Here is a 25,563-nt window from a genome sequence, read left to right as displayed (position 1 = left end):
TTCCAGTTTGTTTTGCTTCGTGAAACAGTTCTTTTAATCCTTGGCCACACTTAAATCAGCTAAAAATGTTGCATCTCCGTATTGCCAAGACAGAGGAATAAAAAACTGAATCAGCCCATAAGAATACTGCAAACAGGAAAACGTGAACGTGCTGCAACCATACAGTTTGATTTCAGAAACTCGTCTTGCTGTCCTTCTAACAACAATACAGGTAGACGGGATTTGTTACTGACCAGATCCGTTCGTCCCTCTGTCCTGCTTCAGGGTAAAGTTTTTGGTCAAGGTAGTTTTTCATGAAGTTATAGTCCAATCAACTTGAAACTTAGTACACATGATCCCTATGATATGATCTTAGATTAGAGTTTTGATCCCAATTTCATTGTCCACTGAACATAGAAAAATGATAGTGTGAGTGGGGCCTCCGTGTACTATGGACACATTCTTGTTTTTATATAAATTAGACCGTTGGTTTTCCTGTATGAATTGTTTTACAATAGTCATTGTGAGGCCCTTTATAGCTTGCTGCTGTTTTTTATACCCTGTGACTTGGATGGAGAGTTGTCTCATTGACACTCATACCACATCTTCTTATCTATATTATAATATCTTATCCTGATACAAGAGGAAGTTATAACTGAACATAATCATTTTTGTGATTTTTATTTGTCTGCAGTCAACCGAATGAGAAGAAGCATAATGACGGTTAAGTTTTATTTTGAGAACCTTTATTTTAGGTTTATACATGTATGGTGACCATTCATTTTAAAATTTGATACAAAATTAATTGTTAAGTTTACCAGACATATATCATGTATATCAGTCTGTGCAGGGGCGTAGCAGCCGGTACAGCAGCCGCCATACTAATAGTTTTAGTTGGTACGACATGCCGTTCCTAAAATTTATATAAAAAAAAATTAAAAAAAACAAGGCTTTTGCACGGGAATAAAGAAAACAAGGTTTTTACTGGAAATAACAAAGATAGAAAATCCCATTTATGTGTCAAAAGCAATATACGGTATACATTCATTAATACCGGGTCAATAGAAATAAGAAGTAGTGGTACGAGTGCCAATAAGACAACTCTCAATCCAAGTCACAATGTGTAAAAAAAAAACATTATAGGTCAAAGTACGTCCTTCAACACGAAGCATTAGCTCACACCGAACAGCAAGCTATAAAGGCCCCCATAATGACGTGTAAAACAATTCAAGCAGGAAAATCAACGGTCTAATCTATATAAAAAACCGAAAAACTAGAAACACTTATGAACCACATCACAAAACGACATCCACAGAACAACAGGCTCCTGACTTAGGACAGGTGCAAACAAGTTTTTGAACATGACCTGGTATTAATCAAAGTACGGCATTGTTTTACTTATCAATCTGATCTAACAAAATATTTTGATAGATTATGCACAATCAATACTAGCATCATCTAAACACATAGATTTCAGAACAACAGTTAAATGACTTTTTATATCCGAATACTATGACTCTGTGGCATGAAACTATAAAGTTAGCAAGTACTCAACTCCTCATCTCCGCTGTTTAAAGAGTTTTCGCAAAGACAGTTGTATTTTGAACAAAACAGAATGCGAGTAATTTTCTCTTGTAATTTAACACTCTTTTCATTGAAAATTTACAAGTTTTCATCATTTAACAAAAAGTGTGAAACTTTAAATACATTTTTACACGCTTTGTAAAGTAAATTTTATTAAAAGAAGACCAAATATACAAAAGTTCCGTGAGGCACTTGGTTGTTTATTATTTTCCGTAATATCGGAGTTTCACCCTCTACAAATTTATGAAAGTAAGCATTACGAATTTACGCCGTGGATATTAGTTCAACAGTCACTTATTCGATTTGCACCCTTTGCCTGATCCTTAGATAGAATAGTACATAATGATAGTCCAGCGTCTTAGTGACTCATTTTTATTTTTGATTTTTTAATGTCACTGACAGCAAAAAAAAAAAAAAAAATAAACAAAAATAAAAAATTGAGTCGCTGATGCCAGGGCTGGTCTAATACGAGTAACAAACTTGTTTGACGATATAGAAAATGTTATTCCATTATATTCTCAAAACGCATCCAACTCTTTGCATTTTTGTCCCAAAACCAACTTTATTTTCCTGAAAATCTATTTTTCTTTTTTATAAATAATTACCTTTATCCATATGGTTATTTATTTATTTTTATTTTATTATTTTTTATGTAGATAATGAAAGATTAGTCTGAGATTTAGGATATTTTTGTGCAGCTGAACTTTACGTGAATGCAATTTTCCACACTAATCACGATGCCTTTATAGATGATGGTGAATTTAGGATGTCCCTCTCTGGATCAGCTGAAAATGCTCTAACTTCTTTTGTTCTAGGTTGTTTGTACATTGTTATGTTGCTCCTATATTTCAAGTCATTGCTTCAAAAGTAGCGTTGTCATCATGAATAATATTTCATTGATCGTTATGGCAGTGTGACCATATTGACAATGAAAATAGATTTGTTCACAGTGTCATAGTTTTCCTCATTTTTTCTGTCGATCTTTGTACAAGGAATTTTGATAATCTGTTCATATTTCTGATTATAATTCCTTTTACCCTGTTACTATGTTTAACGATGATTTGATAGTCTAAAATTAGTTTTCTAATTTCCTGCAACAGCTATACAGAATTGCACGCATTTTTCTTTTTTCTTTCTAATAATTTCAAGTAGAAGCATGCCGAGACCCCTTGCAAAGTATCCGACACATATTGAAAGTATCAATTTTAGCTAAGATATTCCACTTTTTCTAGTTGGATTGCTGCCTATTTTGACACATTTTATGTTTCAAATTCTTTTTTCTATATTTTGAAGTTGAATTTAAAAAAAAAAAGTCATAAGTCAAATCGTTGCTCATAAAAATGAGGATTTCAGGAGAGAAATTTAAGTATCAGACGAGGGTCAGAATGCAGGATTTTGCACCATTGATACCAACAAATTTCTCGTGGCCGATCCCCTGCCGAATAACTGCCTCTGCGAGGCGTGAATGAGTCGCCCGAGACCCATCAGACTTCCTGCCGTACCAATATAAATTAGAACGCTACGCCTCTGCTGTTCCAAACTGTTTTAGCGTTTGTCTGACAAAAAAGATATTTGACATTTTTCTACTATATTTTCAACAAAAAAAATATGAAGATATCTGTCTGACCGATTGAATTTTTGTTTGACATTTTGTCGGTAAGACACAGTTTGGGATATATAGATCCTTACATTGTACCAGTGGATTATCGGTTTTATCCAAGCAAGCTAGATGAATTATTGAATTTTAAGTCTTAGCATCAGATAAAAATTGATAATTTATGATTTGAGATAGGATAAATCCAATAATCCATGAGTAACTATGTAAGAATCTATTTTTTAATAAATCTCAAATAAATTTTCATTTTTAAAAACCAAAAATCCTTTGGATTGCCTTAATTAAGGTTCCACATTCCACAATGTTGTCAATTTCATTACAGCAAAATGCCTTGAGTGTGTAGGTAAAGGTAATGTCTTTGGTTAGCTTGCTTGCTAGCTGAACCGTGAAGTCATTATTAAGTTAGGTTTACTACCCTCCTTTAACAATAGACTAGTCCAACAGATAACCAATTTATCTGTCTGTAGGACTAGACTACTCCGAAAGGAGGGTGGTATACCTAACCTAATAATGATTTCACGGTTCAGCTAGCAAGCAAGCTAACCAAAGATATTACCTTTACCTACACACCCAAGGCATTTTGCTGAAACACTTGTTAGCATGTTTTGATTCATCCAGTGTGCTGATAAAGGTTATGACCCTAAAATTCATCCACTTATCCTCTGAGATCATAGGCAACCACACTTTGATAAAATTTTGTTATACAATGGGTTCGGAAAGGGTTAAATTGCCAAAGAATTATAGAAATTTAAATATATGGGCATATACATTTTGTTTTTGTCAAGTCAATCAAAAAATCTTGTGAATGTATTGAAAAGCTTGTAAATTTACATGAAAACAAAACAAAACCGAACAGAATTTTTATATTATATATGTATGTTGTACATATTTACCTCCATAGTTTGGCCGTATTTCATTGCAAAATGATAGATTATAACATGTCATTTTTCATATCAGACCCCTTATCAGCCCATGGTCAAAATCATCCCTCGAGTCTGTCGGCTCTCGGGCTGATATCATGACCTAGGGCTGATAAGGGGTCTGATATGAAAAATGCCATGTTATAATCTATATTTAACGCAATCTATTTGAAAAAGAGAATTTCTATTTTATTCTCTTTTTTCAATGTTTTCTATTTGTGTGAACAAAATATTCCAACAAACATTTAACTGGCATGATTGTAACACATATATTTGATAATGGTATCAAATAAAACTACACAACAAAACTAGGAGAACAATCTCAAGAAATAAACACGTTTTACTTTACATATACAAGAAACGTAGAAATTATTTGTTAACAAGTATTGGGGAAATTTCCCAATAAAGTTGATAACCAATCAGATATCAATAATTTGGGAAATTTCCCCAAAAAGATGATGACCAACAACAAAACAATAGAATAGGCAAATTTCCCTGAAACGATGTTAACGAAAAAGAAATCAATAGAATGACAAAATCTCCCCAAAATGATGAAACTAAAAAGAAATCAATAGAATGATAAAATTTCCCCAAAAAAGACGATAACCAACAAGAAGTCAATAGAATGGGGAAATCTCCCCAAAAAGATGATAACCAACAAGAAATCAATAGAATGGGGAAATTTCCCCAAAAAAGACGATAACCAACAAGAAGTCAATAGAATGGGGAAATCTCCCAAAAAAGATGATAACCAACAAGAAATCAATAGAATGGGGAAATTTCCCCAAAAAGACGATAACCAACAAGAAGTCAATAGAATGGGGAAATCTCCCCAAAAAGATGAAAACCAACAAGAAGTCAATAGAATGGGAAAATTTCCCCAAAAAGATGATAACGAAAACGAAATCACTAAAATGGGGAAATTTCCCTACCAACGAAAACCAAAAAAAATCAAAAGTCTAGGGAAATTTCCCAAAAAAAGATGATAACGAAAACGAAATCACTAAAATCTCATAACCAAAAATAAATCAATAGACTGGGGAAATTTCCCAAAAAAGATGGGAACGATACCGAAATCAATAGAATGGGGAAATTTCCTTACACAGTTGATAACCAAAAAAAATATTTAGACTGGGGAAATTTCTTCACAAAGATTTTAACCAAATAGTTATCTATAGACTGGGGAATTATTCCCACAGAGATGATAACCAAAATAAGTTCACAGGCTTGAAGAAAAATACTCATGCATTGCACAATGATTGCACATTCCGTTGTATACAACAGCGAGAAGTATGTCGTCTAACAGATACTGTAAGAATAGAAAAGAGTCACTGCGGTGAAACATTTTCAGCAGCAGATAACACAATTGAAAGGAATCATTGGCTGGGGAAACATTCACACTGATAAATTAAACAAAAAACATCAGAGATAGAGATGATACAGTATAGGAAATGGGCTAATTTCCTCACAAAATCTTGTTTAACTGTAATCATGTATATCGGGGCCTTTAATAGGCGACTATACAGTATATTTTTTCTCATGTTGAAGGCCGTAAGGTTGCCATTAATTGTTAAAAACCACTTAAAATAATCTTTGAGGAATAGTTGTCTCATTGACAATCATACCCGATCCCCTTATCTATGAATAGCTATACATTAACTCGTATGTTTTATTCTGTCGGGGCCTCGGTGGCCAAGTGCTACAAGTAGTCCAACTACTGTATCACTAGCCAGTCAACGCTGAGATTATGAATTCGAATTCCGCTCGTGCAAGGTGCGCTCGACTCCAATCTTAATTGACTAGGCCCATGATTGTCAGTTTTCCTATCGAAGGTTCGTGCTTTTCTTCGGGCAATCCGGCTTCCCCAATCAATAAAAAATGACCGCCACGAAATAGCACAATGGTGTTGAAAGTGGCGTTAAACACCAACAAATCAATCAATCAATCAATTTAATCTGGTGAATTTCCCAGCCCGTTTGAAAAAATTACACCCTATGGGAGACCATGAAAAAAATTGACACATTTGAAGTGAGTTTATAATCTTGCAGAATGTGGTTTTAATTTCAACTGTTCAACATTTACAGCAAATATTATAATTCAAACCATACAGATTAAATAGAAAATAAGCTCTGTCCTTTATTTGGTGTCTTTATACAGCAGTAATAGATCATGCCTTAAGTTGAAGTCTTCTTTTCCTTTCCTGTAAATATATCATGCCTTAAGTAGAAGTCTTCTTTTCCTTTCCTGTAAATATATCATGCCTTGAGTAGAAGTCTTCTTTTCCTTTCCTGTAAATGTATCATGCCTTGAGTAGAAGTCATCTTTTTCTTTCCTGTAAATATATTATGCCTTGGGTAGAAGTTCTTTTCCTTTCCTGTAAATAGATAAATCGTTGATACAAAAGATTGCTACATGTACCAGACAGTGTGACGTTACGTTAATATTATAAGGAAGGTTCCATTTTATTTTTAGGGGAGGGGCTGGGATGAAATTTGAAAGAAAAAAACGTCAAGACCGAATAGAGGGAAAAACAAAAAGAAAAAGGCAGAGATTACAATTAAAAAAAAAATGCAGGACAACATTTTTCATCCTCCCCCCTTTTTCCCCCAATTAAAGTCAAATGGTAGCTCCCTTACGTATAAATAAGCCTGCTATATGTATATCGTTACAGGGTTAACTGCATTGAATGTCTCAATACTTTCTGTTATCGTCATTCTGACGTTGATATCTATAAAATGAGAAGATTGTACCTGCATAGGGCAATTTTGATATCATTTAGAAAGAGTACGAGCACCTTTACAGACATTCTGATATCTGAGTATACAACAAATTTTGAGGAGGTTTTCGCAAACTATAAGTTCAGTTTTAGAATATGTATCATGAGAATCATTCTGTCAACACTGTGCTAATCGGGACAATTTCAAACTCGATATTTGATTCATAAAAATTAGGACAATACAAATATTTAAAAATAGATGTGAAACCCTGTTTAATTTAGAAAAGATGGAGTTACAGTCTATACAGTAACTTTCTTTCACTTGCAGTATATTTACATATTTGCCAATGTGCGTTTTTGTATTGTCAGCAGAAATGTCCTTAAAAACTAGTAAGTCTATTTCCTCATCAATTGACTACGCTTGAGAATTGGCAATAGTTAGGAATAGTTCACGCTCACGATTTTTTTACGACACTGTATCGTATGATAGCGTTATAGAGTATAGAAGTTGTGGTGACGTTACAGTAGAAATTAAATAAGGTCACCGAATTTGTTTTTTTCCGCTAAAAATCAAACCTTAAAGAAATGCATTCTAAAAAAAATAAACTAAATAAATGGGAATGGACACAGATGCTGACCTCGCTTGCATATAATGTTATAAAGGGACACAACTCAAGAACTGTAAAAGTGACGCTACCCAAATTTGTACTTGCTCTAAGTTTTGTGGTAATTAGCATTGTGTATACGTTTCATAACATTTAGTTGAGGCAAACTTAAGTTAGACAACCGAAACAAAAAATCCAGCAATTTTTCCATTTGTAAAGGGGCAAAACTCTAGAACGGTAAAAAATGACGCCACCAAATTTAAAACTTGATCTGTGTTTTGTAGTAATAAGCATTGTGTATAATTTCATAACATTTGGTTGAGGAAAACTAAAGTTAGAGAACGGAAACAAAAAAATAAGCATTTTTTCCATTTGTAAAGGGGCATAACTCTAGAACGGCAAAAGTGACGCCACCAATATTCAAACTTGGTCTGTGTTTTGTAGTAATAAACATTGTGTATAAGTTCCATAAAGTTTGGTTGAGGCAAACTAAAATTAGAGAACGGAAACAAAACAATTAGCCATTTTTCCATTTGTAAAGGAGCATAACTCTAGAACGGTTAAAATGACGCCACCAAAATTCAACCTTGGTCTATGTTTTGCGGTAATAAGCATTGTGTATAAGTTTCATAAAATTTAAGTGAGGCAAACTAAAGTTAGAGAACGGAAACAAAAAAATCAGCAATTTTTCCATTTGTAAAGGGCCATAACTCAAGAATGGTAAAAGTGACGCCACCAAAATTCAAAATTGATCTGTGTTTTGTAGTAATAAGCATTGTGTATAAGTTTCATAACATTTGGTTGAGGGAAACTAATGTTAGAGAACGGAAACCAATTTTGGGACGTTCTTAAGGAAGTACAGACAGACAAGGATAAAAAAACTTATTGTCCCCTCCGCTACGGCGGGGGCATACAATTTAAAAATAAATCTTTAGAAGTCTGTTGCCGATGAAAAAAGCAATATCTAGAAGCAATGAATTATATTTAACAAGAATGTATCCATAGTACACGGATGCCCCATTGCACTATCATTTTCTATATACAGTGGACCGTGAAATTGTGGTCAAAAATCTAATTTGGCATTTAAATTAAAAAGATCAAATCATAGGGAACATGTGTACGAAGTTTCAAGTTGATTGGACTTCAACTTCATCAAAAACTACCTTGACCAACAACTTTAACCTGAAGCGGGACGGACGAACGGACGAACGAACGGACGAACAGACCAGGAAACATAATGTCCCTCTACTATCGTAGGTGGGGCATAACAATAACAAGAACAACTTTCAGTGGTGTCGTGGTAGCATGTTCGCATCGAGTGCAGGAGGTCATGGGATCGAAACCCGGCTTGGTCAAAACAAAATCTTTAAAAGTGACATTTGCTGCGACTACGCTGAGCACGCAGCATTAAGGAGTAAGAAAAAAGACTGGTACGAGGGAGACAATTTACTCTATTCTATGGTAAATACTCTATTACCCTTCACGGAGACGCTTGATCAAGTGTCCGCTTTATTAAATATGACTCTATCCTATGGCAAATACTCTATTACCCTTCACGGAGACGCTTGATCAAGTGTGCGCTTTATTAAATACGGATGGTTGTTATATACAAGACGTCATAGTTTATTACTTTGAATTTGAAATTTAATCGACAGTAATAACAGAACATTCAGTATAATAAATTAAATAACACATATCTGAGCGGGTGATAGAGCAGATTGTTACCCCGGGAAAAGACATTGTCAACCTTGGCTTCGCCTCAGTTGACAATGTTTTCTCGGGGTAACAATCTGCTCTATCACCCTCTCAGCTATGTGTTATTTATATAGTAATACCCGCTCGACCAAGATCGTTCAAATCCGAATTAAATGTATGTATGAACGACCAGCCACTCCGCTAGCAGCCATTTTTCAGATATGTCTATAAACCAAAAAAAAATTGCATAAGTTTCATTCTAACTTAATTTGTTTTATTAATATACTAGTAACCCCTAAATCGTGTGTTTTATATATAAAATGAAGCAGTCAAAGACACTATTAAATGAATTGTCGTTAAATTAATGAACACGAACTGAAATTTTGAAATTCATTTAATCAGAGTGTCTTTGACTGCTTAATTGTATCCTTAAAACAGATAATTTAGTAGTCATATATTATAGGGACTCTGAGGGATTCTGACGTTACCGACGTTATATCTGCCACAGTGCAATTTTGGCAAACCCTTTTTTCCTGATATTAAAAACAAATAACTTTTCCTCCAAACCAACACATTAAAAATTATATATAGCGAAAACCAATATTCCACAGAGTACTCTTCTACTATAGTTTTACGATAAAAGAGCACACAAAGTCCGATTTTGATGATCCATTGTTACGTGTGCATTGTTAACGTTCTGAATTTGCGGTCGTATTCTAACAAGCACATCGCACTTAAGACCATTTCGCTTTTTTCTATGCAGAAATCCAAATATGAGAAAACATAAGATATTAAGTATTGTATACCCTAATTCGTTTAAGATAGGTATAAAATCAAAATAATGGTGCTAAGCAGCAAACAAATGCATTCATTTCAGATTTATTGAAAAATCTAGGGTTTTGTGGAACATTTCGCAGTTTATACCAGTCCCATTCAATTCTACAGATAAAAATAATTAAAGTTCGGACTGTCGTGTACAGAGATTATTCTTATACAAAAAGCGCGTTCCATTTGAGATTGGTATCACTAAAAATTCAAGTAGTATTTTACGTCTATTTTTATCACGATTACGTCATCTATTTTTACCTTTAAAAAACAAAAAAGACTCTAGAATTGATCATGTCAATTTCGAGCATTTCTGGAAAGCATGGTGCTAACATGGATAATAAGTACTATTTGATGTGAAATGACCAGCCTTGGCTTAATGTATTAACATGCTTTGAATGCATTTGTATTTAGTCTTTTTTTTACCAAAACATGTTACTCATATACATACGTTTGTGATCACCCCACTATGAAGTGAATAAAAAATGTTTGAGAAATAGTTATATTGACATTTACTTCTCATAAACTTTCATTTAAAAGCAAGACACTATAAAAACTATAAGACAAATAAAACGGTGTAATAGTATACACGTATTGACTGGTTATGGTGTAATATTATACATGTATTGACTGGTTATGAGGGCAATAGCAAGTTTGTTGTCCCTGAGATATCAACTATTGCTCGAGGCCGGGGAATTTGGATTTCTTTGAAAATTCTGTTTTTCAGTATAGTAAACACTTTATGACTGATTATGGGGATTGTGACAGTAAATAATAAACTGTTTGTTTTGAAAGATCAGAGAATTAATAAATAAAGATGCATGACTTAATCTCGTTTTTATGTAAGATGTAGAAAACGGACAAAAATTCTTAACGTGGGGCATAATCTTGTACAGATTTAAAATATATTTCTTTATTATGAAGATCGTTTAATTTTTTGACAAGCTCATATATCTTAGAATTGCCTTAAATGTACCGAGCGACACACGATAGTCAAAAGGGAGCTCTATACAATATACATGTAACAGACTTGTTAGTCTGAGATTGATTACTTGAATGATAAACTAGAACAAATGAGTACGTTTAAACGATATACCGACGAGACGGCAACCAAACGACACAAATAACTAGAAGACATCTAGAGTGCAACATTGCAATATATGAAGCTCTACATCACACCGAATCAAACAACGTGAAACCAATAACAGGAATTTTCAACTAATGTGGAAATAATTGTTTACACTTTTTTTCATACAATTTTACAACAATTGCAGGAAATACTTGAACTTTGACGTTTGTTTGATTCAAACAAAGAAAACCACATGACAGAAAAACAATAGAAATCACGATATAGTACCTATAGACGGAAATATTAAATGCATGACAAAAATAGATACCAATAATAATACATAAAGGTCAAGTATTGAGTACAGATGTATTAACTTAAACTTTTAACAATAAAGAAACTGAAGCTTTAATTTCCTATCTGAAATAATGAAGAGCGTATTATGGTTGTAACATTCTTTTGTATGCCCACCTACGATAGAACAGGGTAGGGGGCTTATATTTTCTGTTCTGTTAGTCCGTCCCATATTTGGTTAAGGTTTTGGTTTAGATAGTTTATCATGAAGGGCTGGTCTCATCAACATTAAATTATATTAAGGACAATTGTTCGTTATAATGTGAACTTTTCATATTATATAGCAGATTACGGTTTTGACAACGATTACACGGTTTACAAATTGCGGGGCTTTCAAATAAAGGAAATATAAACCAGTAATAATTTAATTTTGGCAGCTTGAGTTAACATACATGCATACATAAATTAGTATAATATACACATAAAGATATTCATATAATACGATACAAAAGACTACACATATAAATATCAAACTAAATGAAGCGGGTCCAAATGGAATAATTGTAAAGTTTTTCGGTTTCCATCGGGCCGGGGTTCGAACTCACTACCCCTCTCTATTCTCGCAGAAAATAACAATCTTTAATTCTGAATTGACTGTTGGCGAATACAAGCCATGAAAGTTATCTTTATGGTTCCTATACATGGATTCTGGGTTTTTATAAAGAAAACTATCGATATACTAGGTCAACGTTTTGTTTCGTCAATTTCTTGAAGTATATCAAACGATGATAATTGTAAACGACAAAGATAAACATATAATAGTAATGTAAAAAAGAAAGATATTGCTTAATTCATGAAAAAAAAAGAAAAAAAAAACAATTCAAAGTGCACGTGTTTTCTTCATACAAAATAAACATTAAGATAATCTTTTTTTAGTTTTCATTTTTTGACTTTTTTGAAATTCCATGTAGTTAGTAACCACTTTTTTTAAGAATCTGGTCGATTTAGAATTTCACATATTGGATAGAATTCTGTCTACTGTCGAAGACATTTTGTCGAACTCTGAATGTCTTTTGTGTCGTTGGACTGATGTCTCATTTACGCATACCACTATTCTTCTTTTATTCATATAAAAATATAAAAAATAAATAAAACACTTTCATAGTTTTCATTTAAGAAAACATCCACATAGAGTATAATATCATGTCACAGTTAAAACCAAGTAGCCTCACTAGGAGTAGCTTTGTTGATTTCATAGATTGCAATACAGTGATTTGATAGCAATGTCAGTAGAATGTAGTTCTTTAACGGTGCTATCATTTCTGTATTACAGAATCTGGAGCTTTAGACCTCACAGTTGTTTTTATACCCTCATTAATCATTTTCTTTATAATAGCATGAAAAGTAAAAAGTTGTTCTCAGTCGGTCCTCCTGAATTACACGCTGTTCATATTATTACTACAATATGGATAAATTTCTTGCACGTAAGTTGTATACGTATAAAAATTCAATTCTGGACCTAAAAAAAGTTAACGCAATCTTGAAATGTCCGTAAAGGAATAATATACAGAATATTTTGACTGACATTACTTAACTAGAGCTTGTTCAATGTAAAAACAAATTGGACCCAACTTTTATGCTTTTAAACAAGCAAGTCGAATTAGGAATTTTTCGCCAAACATCTTCCATCTTATTAAAGCTGTCAGTAATTATCAGAGGACATGATTTTCCATTTCTAACAGATGTACAATGTAGTAAACTTTTTTGTTTGTTAGAGACTTATAAGACTTAAAATCAATGTTTAAAGGATATTTGCCATGTTAAATCTACTTGTTTTCATGACAATGCTGCAAGTAAGTCATGTTCAAACAATTGCAGATAAACATTGTGTTCCAACAAGGCGATAACTCATCCTTAACCATTCAAATCACATTTCTTCCCGCCAAAATATTTTTTTTCCGTTTTGCCTCAATTAATCTTCTAAAATGATGTATAGTTTAAGTATGATGCAATTGCGTCAAAAAATTCTGCAGAGTCCCTATATATTAATAAAAACGGTTTCAAGTTAACTAAGTTTGAATCTGATGCAACTTTTGGGTTTATAGTTATATCTGAAAACTGGCTGCAAGCGTAGTGGCTGCTAGCTTGATCCTGGTGTGCGAGGCATTAATACCTTAAAAATGAGATTACTAGCTTGTGTATGTTGGAATTGATCTTATTTTGTCATGTTTTCTAAAATCCTACCCATAAAATTCCAACCTATTCATGTTATACTTTTTTCATAATATTTATAGCATACAAAATCAGATATAATATAAAGTAATGTCTACTAAATCTGCTTATAAACCATTCGTGCAACAGTTACTTGAAAGCATAATCGAGTACACACACTATCGTTTGCTATAAATACGTATTATATCCAAGTGAAAATAATGCCATGATGCAGCTAAAAATACTTCCAATACTGTTGATTATGATTCATAAAACGTATGTTGATATTAAGCGTATATATCAATTATTTTCGTTCAATCTCGGCTTCCATGTCGTGCTACGGTTGGTACGGCATCAAATCGGGTATCTGCTATTAAAATTTCTCTTGTGCAAATGTAGAAGAAGAGATGAAGGAGTCTGCAGCTGTGATTTTTTGTGTTTAAGATAATTTCAGAATTGATGGTTGTTTGTTATTTCATTTTCACTAAGCGTTGGTCATTTGACTTTCCCACAAGTATTGATTTCAGCACGGTGTTGTCTGTTCACTTTTAATTGTATGCATCATTACCGTATCACCATGGTGATACGGTCTGATTAGTCAGAGGCTGGACGTCTGGAATGTGGTTAATCTGTTAACGGTATCTCATTGGTTATAAATAACATTAAATGGCTGCATCTCTGCTGCTTCCGGGCTGCTTCTGGGGGAAGTGAAGGATGTCTTAACGTCTGATTGGCTATTATTGAGTTGTATGCATTATATGTCAACGCGTCCGTAAGTGGGGTCAGATAAAAATCATGATAGTAGGTCATCGGTAGAAACTATAATGAAGTGTTCAATTGCTATCATAATTTAAGCCAAATTTAGTTCACGGAGCCCTGTCAATTTGAGCAAATAATATCATTCTGTGATGATGAAATTTATGTTATCTTGAAATTTTGTTGCAATTTGGTACAAAGGTGTGTAATTATGGATTATTAATGTTCTTTCAAAAACAAAACAATACTACATCTAATCTTCACTTTATAGTGCGTATTGAAACATATTTTGCTTTATTTCTTCATAAACTATAATTTTAAATAGTAAATACACAAAACGTGTGCTCTATGATTAAAAATGTTATCCTCACATTTTTCATTGCTTGAACATATTGATTAGAAAATATTCAAATCACGGAATTTACCGTATTGATACGAAGATGTCCTTTCGTTTCCCCGCGTATTCACCGCTTCATTGATTTCTGATGTAAACAAAACAGACAATTGCCGATAAACAGCTGATTAATCATTAGAAGAATAGATAACAAACAAGGTGAGTAATATTGTTGCGTGTGTGCAAGGAAGCAAACACCAAGCATCACGGTTTAGTTATGGGCAAGGGTTTCAGTGCACTATAGTTTGTTTAATGACCCCTCTAGCTGGACGTCTACGACTATAGATAGATGAAATTAAAAAAGGCAGCAATGTCCAATGAGCAATTTGAATTAATATGCCTGAAAACCCAAGATACTTGCAACACAGCGAGGTCCCAAATGATGTTCGCATGTGGGGTAGACAGTTTAATGTACTCGTACATGATGATTTATTCTTTGGAGTCCAGGCGGATCCAAAAAGGGGGAGCCCCCCCTCCCCTTGGTTGATTATATAGGCCCCCCTTTATGAAAAGTTCTGGATCTGCCACTGTACACAGTGGCGCTCAGCAGTCATTGTTAATTGATATATCAACAGCACTGAGAACTGCATTTGACAAATGTTTGATATAGATAAATCCAATTCTAATTTGTTCACATTACAATGTACAATGTATCAGGTCTTACAATAAGTATATTTCGTCGTGATGATAATTACTATTTGCTTTGATTCACATGCTCGAGATAATCAAGGTTTCCCATTTTCAGATGGTGCTGCTATTTTGCTAACCTTTTCAAATCTGAATGAGCTGACACTATATGTATAATCATCAATATACAATGGTGCTGAGTTTAATCTAACGGCTGTATTTGTATAAGTATTTATAATATGTGATATTGGCAGATCGAACTGTCTATGTATAAAGGCTCTAGTTCATGACTTGGATGCGTTAACAATGATGGTGGTTGATAAGGAAATCAGGATGTTAATCCAAAACCGAACAGGTATTTTACGTATATATATTAAAATTCATCCTCCTGAACATAGTACCCATATATAATAACTATACACCTAATTGCTTTATGGAATTCTGTCCCAGCTGACATGAGAATCTGTCCCGCTACCTTTGTGAATGCCAGTAATTGCAGACAAATAGCAATAAGTAGGATTCAAAGCAATCTTTAATAAATCAACTCTAATGAAACATTCTTATATATATACATGATATAGATGATCACATGACATCATGAACATAGACGTCGCTTTACTAGTGCCGAAAATAAATTTTTCAAATGCATCTATTGTAAATAAATTATTGCATGCCTTTCACAAGTTCTGCTTTGGACATAACTGAATAACAATGCCAAATATAATGGAAGCATACATTAAGGTAAATTTCTTTATTTTTCACATAGCATCTGACAGCATTGAATGATACGATACGAATCAGCAGATTTATCGTTGTTTTAGAAGTTCAACGAGAAGTTATATATTTTACTTAGTTGGGTGGGTAACATAACATTTATCTTGTCATTATAATATAAAAAAAGAAGATGTGGTATGATTGCCAATGAGACAACTCTCCAAAAAAGACCAAAATGACACAGAAATAAACAACTATAGATCAACTTATGGCCTTCAACAATGAGTTCATTTCTTGTCAACTTCATAATTATTTCAAACATTTTAATAGATGTCATCCAAATTTGGTCTATTTCTTTTAGCTCATGATCAATATTCTTGCTTTTTCAAAGTCGATGTTCATTTATTTTTCAACTGCGCCCAGAAATATGCGGTTACCTTTAATTTCAGAAAAGGATTTAGGGAAAGGCGATCTGGGTCCCCCTTTTAAAACCTACATTTAATGTTAATGCAGACATATTACTTGATCCAAACCAAACCTTGTCAAGTTTCGGGCCCCCGGGTACCCCTTCTTTCTATAATTCATCCTACATCTACTTTTGAATTTGTTGCTTATTTGATATTTGGTCTATGAATATCTGTCTATATATTGACAAAAAAGTCAATGAAACCACATCTTGATGGTCCCACAAAAATGTTGATAATGTGTACATTTTATTATTTTTTTTCTAGCTCCTCTCATATGATAGCAGTACCTTTTTGGTCACTATTCTGTGTTGCGTCTAAATATTAATTGTAACACTTTAAAGTGACTGAACAGGTAAAACAAATACTTCTCAAGAAACAGAAAAAGAAGACTACTTGGAACAGCACCAGACTATGTATGAATAAAAACTCAGATCGGAATAGCATGGATGATATATTTATACATTTTGTACATCATTGTGAATAAGCAAGGAAAGCTATTAATAATGGTGCATTTTTTTAAAGTTTATTGGGTTTTTTATTCATATTCTGTTCGAATTTTCACACAATCTGTCAAAAAGGCAAAACTAACTTTACTGAAACTTTCAAACAATATGAGAAGTGTTTCATTCACCAAAACACTCTTGCGATTCTGCAAAAAAAAAATCATGCATGATTTTGTGGGGAAAGAAGATCCTGACACAGCGTACCTGAGCATGTCAATTGCGAACTGACCCAATAATTTATATATCACGACCAGTCAACTGATACTGACATTATCAGAGAGTACACATCAAAGGAAAAATGCACAAATTACCGATAAATTGTTGAATATGATATCATAGAATTAAATATGTTTTATTACAATAAAAAGTGTTCTCAATCTTGTCGATAGATATAACAGAATGTCATACCAGTACCAAAGACTACTCTCTATCCAAGTCACAATTTGTAAAAGTAAACCATTATAGGTTGAAGTACGGTCTTCAACATGAAGCCTTGGTTCACACCAAACAGCAAGTTATATAGTCTATATCAATCATGACAATAAACAAAAACAAACAAAACAACTATCGCTTACTAATAATCCTGACTATATGTATTACATGAACTTGTTGCCATCAGAAATGAAATATAAATATTCCAACTAACAAAAGCATATGCTTACACATGCAACCAAATATAAAGCACTAAATGATAATACCAATATGAAGCTCTCATCTATAGAACTTACACAAAAAAATGTCAAGATTACAAACCGCAACAAAATAATAAAAAATATAAGAAGCCAGCTGACAACATGTTCTAGAAAATTATTTGCAATTAGTATTTCATTCCAAATCCATTACCACAAAACATCTTCTTACAGTTATACTACATCTGGAAATTAGTAATTACAACACTTAACCTGTACCTTCAAAACTAATTGCTTCTTCTGAGACAAAAGCCAGATGAGATATTCATCACTTGAAGTGCTCCAGCTAGAAATAGAAAGGGGCAGGGTGCCAGTGAAGGGCAGGGCACTTTTTTATGATAAGAAAAGGCACTTCTCATTTCTTTTGTCTACGTTTCTGTGTGTATCACGAGTTCACTTTTTTTTAACTGTATATGTTGTTTATAAAGATGCATAAGTTGTTGTTTTGATTATTTACTCTATGAAATTTGCATTAGAAAAGTCATTCATACTACATGTTCATAAAACATGGCAATACACATTCATACATCAGATCACTATTAACCAAAAGAAGCGAAATAAACTTACTATTCTCCCCCCCTTGGAAAAAGGCGGCAATTGCAGGCACCCAGGGCGTGGCTAAGGGTACCCAGGGTGCGGCGCCCTTCTAATTTGGGCTAAAGAGACCACTGTTTTCTATACATATAAGATGTAATATTCTCGTATTCGAACAGCCAACTATAGTAGTCAGAGGCGGATTTAAAAAGTTTTTCAGGGACCCCCCCCCCCCTTTCGTGGTAAAACTTTGGTTGATCATATACATGTAGTGAATCACTGAATCATGACTTGAGCTGGCCGCCCTCTTATGAAAATTTCTAGATCTGCCACTGGTAATCCATTTTGTCTAGCAGTAATCCTCAAAAGTAAATAATACGTTTTTCTTATCAACTTGATTATAACCTTGCTAACTATTACATAACTGTCAAGACACAGTATGCATGTTAAAACTACTTGCATTGTCATAAAGAGTAAACAATCATATTCAACAAAACAGACAAACAAAGTGTTTGTATCGTTACTTTAGCTATTACAAACCATATATATATATTATCATATGTGACTATTAAGCCTCCTTCAATGATAACCCTGATTCACCAATACTACATCTAAAATCAAAAACCAGGAGTAAAAAGACACTATGTGTTCTAATGCTAGGAATGTAAGATTCCAATAAAAAACCCTATACCCACAAACCACCGATCTCAATACATGTATAAGCAGCTAAAATACGGCAAGCTTTTTAGAAAAGCTATTACTTGTAAATATCTAGCAAATAACACATCTTGTTGTGATTAACAAAAGATATCGATTAAAAAGATGGTCTGAATTATTCGGGTTATTTATATATATTGTGCATAAAACAGTGAAAAATAGTAATTACATGCTTTATTTAAAAATTGACACACTTGCATTTTCACTGATCGATGAATTGAGCTCGAGGCCAATTGAAAACTGTCAGATGGGCATAAGGACCTTGCAAGGTACGCACCTATACCAATTAACTAGCTATTTGTTAGCGAAAAATACGTCATAATTGTGTCATTTGGACAGAGGATTCGTTCTGCATATGTCTGAAATATTTGTCACTGGAAGTTAAACAAGCAGTTTTATATTTGTATGATAATATAAATTTTAATTTCTGGTAAATGATACAATCAAACTATTTTTTTCAAATTGATATGCTACAATTGAAATGTTTCACTAGACGCAAAAAGGAACTGGTATCGCAGTAAGGTATTCTCGCAGTAACTACCGGTATGCTTTTTTTGAGAACATGTAGTGGTATTCATGCTAGACATAGGAATCTTGATGATCCATATTTCAAAAATGACAACATTGTTTCATAAGAGGAAAAAAGAATCGGCATGGCAGTAATTCCTCGTCTTTGAATATATATCATTTTATTGACGAAAGCTATGAATATATGTCAATATACACTTTGTTTTATCAAAAATTACTCTGAACAAAAACACATTATCTATCCAAAATTTTCTAACATTACGAATGATAATTGCTATGAAGATGTTTCACAAGACGCAAAATGGATCGATATGGTGCTATGCTTTATTTTTATAATCCGTATTTCAGAAATGACAATATATTATACTTTGCTTTATCAAGTTTTATTCTAAACAAAAACAAATGATTTATAAATTTTCTTTCATCACGAAATCAGAATGTTAAATATGGACGTCTGTCTGTCCAACTGTCTTTTGGTTATTTGTGTCGTTGGGCTGTCTGATAACACGACTTTGAAATATGTATCTATGAAAAAACTCTCTCATTTTTATACCTTATTCTAAAATTTTGAATACAATTATTTTATTTCTCCTTTTTCTACTTCAACAAATGATGTCTTTGATCACCGCTTGTAAGATTTATATTTAGAAAATTTGTATAAAAGTTTCTTTTTTTTTTTTCTCTCTTTTTTTCCAAATATTTGATAAATATAAAAATAAGAAGATGTGGTACATATATGATTGCCAACGAGACAACTCTCCACAAGAGACTTAATGACGTAGAAGCTAGCAAGTATAGGTCACCGTACGGCCTTCAACATTGAGCAAAACCCATACCACATAGTCAGCTATAAAATGACAAATGTAAAACAATTCAAACAAATATGCAGATATTTGTTCATGCCAATCGCAATCCAGTTCTCATTATACAATAGTTATGATTTTATTTGTGAAACTGAAACTTTGACAAATAATTTTGTATTTGCTTTTTTATCCCAGTTAAAGGTCTAGCCTTTATTTATATAATTAGGTTCATTTAAGCAACATTTTTAAATATATATACAAATGATATTAATCTTCGATAATTGATAATCTGATAAATGCCGTAATGTAAATATGCATACCTACTTTGTAACACGGCTTCGTATGTTTTTAACTTACCGATTTAGCGCAAAATTCAATAAAAACAAATATTGTTTTCGTTTGAAATGACCTTCCTTACCATTATGCAAACAAATATATATATATATATCCTTTGCCCGGAAAAGGGGGGGGGGGGGGGGGGGGGGGGGGATGGCACTTAATGTAATAATGTAATGAGTGGTAAGGATGGGCCACTGAAATAGTTCACTATTTCATGCTCCATATGAGAAATTCAGATAACATATATCAATAGGTTGAATTTATCACTTGCTTGATTATATCATAAGTCACTGTAAGTATCTGAATCAGGTGTCAGTATCTATTTTTGATGCAGTTAAATCCGACCATTTTGACATTTGCACCTAATTAACATTCAACGGTTTGTATACATGAAACATGATAACAATTATTTAAAGAAATTCCACAGTGTCAGCGTCTTTTAAGAGGGAACGGCAATGTAACTTTTTATCAGTTTTTCAATAATATAAATCTATCTCTGGCCATGGGGGTGTCACTACATTTATCTGACCAAACTTGTTTATTGTATTTTGAAAGTGAAATTTCGTCATACTGAAAGATATGAAAGGGCAAATAGTGGAAAGTATTTAAGATGTGACGAATTTATCAGAAAAGCAAGGTGTGATTATGACGATTGCAGGGGCGATTTCAAAAAGGGGGAGGGGTTCCCAACCCAGGATAAAAGGGGCGGGGAGTTCCAACTCAAGGACCCCCCAGGATCCGCCACTGAATTGCGTTGCTTTTAAACATTAACGTGACGTAGTTGGGAAATAAGATTATATATTTCTATCCCCATATCGACACTCCTTTCAACCCTACGTAGCCAGCACATACAGTTAATCAGTAAATAATTAAGTCAAACGTTTGTGTATTTGTCTTCACAGCATGAACTTATCTGATGACCAGAATATTATAGATGATTATGACCAGCTGTGAACTATGGATTGTAGATACTATGTAACGCCAAGGAATTGTATACTCAAAGCATAAACATAATTTATAATTTGGAACCAATCGGTGGCACACTGTACGTCTACGTATGCATGGTATGTAAGGAGATCAAAATAGAATTTTCATAGAATATCATAAAAATTGAGACGAGGCTTTGTTATTAAATAGTTTATTCGTTTGTCCATATCATCATAATATTAGATATAAGAAGATGTGGTATGAGTGCCTATGAGACAACTCTCCATCCAAGTCACCATTTGTAAAAGTAAACTATTATAGGTCAAAGTACGGCCTTCAACACGGAGCCTTGGTTCACACCGAACAGCAAGCTATAAAGGGCCCCAAAAATGACTAGTGTTAAACCATTCAAACAGGAAAACTAACGGTCTAATCTATATATGTCATTATAAAAATAAGAAGATGTGGTACGATTGCTAATTAGACAAATCTTCTAAAGACACAAAATAACACAACTATAGGTCATCGTACGGCCTTCGACAATGAGTAAAACCCATACCGCATAGTTAGCTGTTAAAATCACTGAAATGACATGTACAAATGTAAAACAATTCAAAAAAGAAAACTGACAGCCTGATGTATGTGCAAAATAATGAACGAAAAACAAATATGATATACAGCAATAAACGACAACCACTGAATTACGGGCTCCTGAACAAGTACATACAGAATGTGGCAGGGTTAAACAAGTTTGAAGGCGCGCCAACCCTCCCCTAACCTGGGATAGTGGTGTAACAGTACAACATAAGAACGAACTATAATAAAATGCTCCGCAGGGCGCAGCTTGATACGACCGCAGAGGTCGAACCCTGAACAGTTGGGGCAAGTATGGACACAATATTCAAGCTTGATACAGCTCTGAATTTGGATTGTGATTAATATTTGACACAGCATAGGTTTCTGACACAGAATGAATGTGGTCTAAGAACTTAAAAATTTTAAATTGGACATTCACCTATTATGGTCCAATATCCAAAATCTAAATACATGGTTAGATTCAGCATATCAAAGAACCCCAAGAATTCAATTTTAGATGAAATCAAACAAAGTTTAATTTTGGACCCTTATGACCTCAATGTGGACAAAGTTGATAACGGGGACCAAAAATCAAAAATCTAAATGCATGGTTAGATTCAGCATATCAAAGAACCCCATATATTCAATTTTTGTTGAAATCAAACAAAGTTTAATTTTGGACCCCGATTTGGACCAACTTGAAAACTGGGCCCATAATCAAAAATCTAAATACATGTTTAGATTCAGCATATCAAAGAACCCTAAAAATTAAATTTTTGTTAAAATCAAACTAAGTTTAATTTTGGACCCTTTGGACCTTAATGTAGACCAATTTGAAAACGGAACCAAAAATTTAAGAATCTAAATACACGGTTAGATTCGGCATATCAAAGAACCCCAATAATTAAATTTTTGATGAAATCAAACAAAGTTAAATTTTGGACCCTTTGGACCTCAATGTGGACCAATTTAAAAACGGGGCCCAAAATCCAAAAACTTAATTAGATTCAGCATATTAAAGAACCCCAAGAATTCAAGAATAAAACCCCATTGAAATTGATCAAGAAATAAGCAATTTATACGAAGTATCTTCTTTTGCACAATACTGTGCAATTGAATATTTCTTGCTATTGCGCAATACTGTACAATTGACAATTTCTTGCTATTGCGCAATATTGTGCTATTGGATATTTCTTGCTATTGGCAATACTGTGCAATTGAAGATTTCTTGTTATTGCGCAATACTGTGCAATTGAAGATTTCTTGCTATTGTGCAATACTGTGCAATTGAAAATTTCTTGCTATTGCACAATACTTATTATATAATAATTTACACATCCTGTTTGGTGTGTATCTCCTACCATATCATTATTATTTGCTTTTAAATATTAATCAGAAATAACCAACTTAAAATGGAAAATTTTAAAAGAAAAAAAAAAAAGGAAAAAAAGAAAAAAAAAGAAAAAAAAAAATCCCCCCCCCCAAATTTTTTTAACCCCCTTATGATTCATCACCCATAAACTCAATCCCAGCCTTCCCTTTGTGGTATGGTACCTTGCAGTACAATTTCAGAGAGATCCATACACTTGAACACAAGTTATTGTCTGGAAACTAGAAAAATGCTTATTTTTGGCCCCTTTTTGGCCCCCAATTCCTAAACGTTTCGGGCAATTACCCCCAAACTCAATTCCAGCTTTCCTTTTGTGATATGGAACCTTGTAGTACAATTTCAGAAATATCCAAACACTTACACACAAGTTATTGTCATTAAACTAGAAAAATGCTTGTTTTTTGCCCCTTTTTTGGCCCCTAATTCCTAAAATTTTGAGGCAATTACCCCCAAAATCAATTACAGCCTTCCCTTTGTGATAAGGAACCTTGTGGTACAATGTCAGAGAGATCCATACACTTACACACAAGTGATTGTCTGGAAGTTACAAAAATGCTTATTTTTGGCCCCTTTTTGGCCCCTAATTCCTTAACTGTTGGTACCATAACCCCCAAAATCAATCCCAACCTTCCTTTCGTGGTATTGAACCTTATGGTAAAATTTCATGGAGATCCATTCACTTAAACTAAAGTTAGAGTGCGAAAACCAATGTGTCTTCGGACGACGCCGGACGACGCCAGACGACGACGACGACGACGACGACGACGACGACGACGACGACGACGACGCCAACGTCATACCAATATACGACCAAAAAATTTTTAATTTTTGCGGTCGTATAAAAATCAGTTGAAAATGGCTAAACTCGATAGATCGATACAAAGCAAAAATACATCTTACAAAAACGCAGAGTTGTCGTGGCAGGGTACCTATACATCCCCACTACAAAAAGACACTAAGTACAGATCTGAGTGTACTCGCAGTTATTGACAAAGCCAATAATTATAGAATAACTAATCGAAGAATTCAAATAGAGAAAAATATTCAACGAGTGACCGAACAACACATTAATTCACGAATGCGCGTAGCGCATGAGTTAATTATCAGTGTTGTTCGGTCACGAGTTGAATATTTTTCGATATTTGAAATCTTTGATTAGTTATTCTTTTTATTACATTGGCAAATGGCTTTTTTATGAAATTAAAGTAGAAAACGTAAGGAACTATTTCTTTTTCTAGGCATTCACAATTTGTTTTGATCCGACGTTATCAACGTCTTGACAACGCCTATTGTTGTATGACGTCAGAGGAGTGAAATAACCACGTTTATTTCACATGTGAAATTATCGGTTTTTAGTTCACTGGGAAATCAATGTAATTCATTGCAACCAATGTAATAATAACTAATAAAATCATGCATCTAAGACTATAATATCAAATAAGTTTACATCCAACATCTATATAATGGATTTAGTGTAAAGATTTATAATAAATGAATGTGCCTATTTAAATTAATATTTAGTTTGATTTTAATTTACTGATAACCACTATACCAATGAAAACAGTACAAAAAGATCTAATTATAGCGTTGAATTGGTAACCTTTTTAGAATAAGTTTAATAAAAGGAACGATAAGTTTACCCGGGACGTACATGTATCTTAATTTCCAGGCTCGGCAAACTACATGTACATCTCCGTAAAAACTAGGGTGTGCTTTCCGATTAAAATACAACCAAACTTCCAAACCAAATCTAAATATCTATGGAAGAGTTTAGTAAAGGTTTTAAATAATTTGGTAACGAAATCCCTGACTTAATAATTTACCAGTTATAAATAGATTACGTTCATTTAAATCCGAAACGTCACAACAGACACGTGCATAGCGAACGAGTTGTGATGCATAAATACCGTAAGATGGGGCAGAAGGAACACCACCGTCCAAAAAAAAGGAGGAACATTAACAATAAGGAACGAAAAATCGTCCCTTTTGTCGTGTATTTTTGTACTTTGGTTCAGCCGGGGGTCGATCTGGATGAAAGGCCTACATTTAAAAATTTAGTGGTTGCTTAATTATAAATCCCGCATGCATG

The sequence above is a fragment of the Mytilus californianus genome, unplaced genomic scaffold (assembly GCF_021869535.1).
Source record: "Mytilus californianus isolate M0D057914Y unplaced genomic scaffold, xbMytCali1.0.p SCAF_9, whole genome shotgun sequence".
Lineage (NCBI taxonomy): Eukaryota > Metazoa > Mollusca > Bivalvia > Mytilida > Mytilidae > Mytilus > Mytilus californianus.
Note: the sequence above shows the minus strand (reverse complement) of the source record.